This window comes from Cygnus olor, chromosome 22, assembly GCF_009769625.2.
Source record: "Cygnus olor isolate bCygOlo1 chromosome 22, bCygOlo1.pri.v2, whole genome shotgun sequence".
Classification (NCBI taxonomy): domain Eukaryota; kingdom Metazoa; phylum Chordata; class Aves; order Anseriformes; family Anatidae; genus Cygnus; species Cygnus olor.
This window is the reverse complement of record NC_049190.1, coordinates 2,530,885-2,531,998: the sequence shown is the minus strand read 5'-3', so window position 1 is coordinate 2,531,998 and position 1,114 is coordinate 2,530,885.

Genomic DNA, 1,114 nt, shown 5'->3' with positions numbered 1-1,114 from the left:
TCCTTTCTGTTTGCCCCGAGGGGGCCAGCAAAGCCCGGCCCAGGGATGGAGCCAGCAGCCAGGGCAGAGGCGCTGGAGGCATCGGACCCACTGTGGCACTCAGCTCCTCACTGAAGCAGGGGCTCTGGAAACACTCCCAACCCCAGTCCATGCTGGAAAACCCCAAACACCGTCCCTTCAGGGGGCTCCTGGCCACACCGGCTGCTGGTGGCCTCCTGGGGCTCGGCCCCCTGCCACCAGCGCTCCAGGGGGAAGCATCCCCAGCATGGCAGGGACCCCAACCCCTTGGTGCAGGCAGGCCTGTATTGAGACTCCCCCAAGCCCCACCATGCTGCAGCACAGGACAGGGAGAGGGCTCCCCTCCGGGTCAGAGCAATGCTGGCCCCACCACACGAGGGAAAGGATCGCTGCCGTGCCCACTCCTCCCTGAAATCGAGTGTATTTGTCCAACTTCAAGAGAAAGAAAAGATTCAGCTGCAACAATAGCCAAGCTGAGCAGCTGGTAGATTATTAACAGCCTGGCCTGCTTTCTGCCATCGGCCGGCGATTCCCGAGGCACGGCAGAGACTGCGGTGCCCAGGGAAAAGTTTTAAGTGTGACCTTAAAAACCAAGCCCCCCAGCTACATCGGTGATGTGTGTTGATGAGGGGTTACCCAAAATCTGGGTCGTCCCGGCGGCCTGCAGCCCCACTGCTTGCAGCACACGGGGCAGGCCTGAGCTGAAGCATGCAACAGAGAGGCCACTTTGTGCAGCACCAGCAAAGAGCCCGAATTGGGGGAAAAATGCAGATAAACACCAAGACGAGGCCGGCATCTGGCAGAGGGGAGGGGGCCCTGTGGGAAGCAGTGGGGTTCGGGTGCCTTCCACCACCTGGGTGCCCAGGGCGGCCTCTTTGCTGCGCCACACCCGCCCCGTGCCATTTTGGCCTGAAAACCTTCGTATTTGCCCTTAAAAAGTGCCCAATTGTGCAAAAAGCCACACCGTCCCTTGCGGAGTCCTCTCTGCAGGTAGCAAGTGAAATATGAGAGGGCTGGAGCCCAGCCTGGGCTGCTGAGGGGAAAACACTGAGCCGGCTTCGAGGCATCTGCTTCGTTTGGGGAAAGATGGCTAAAA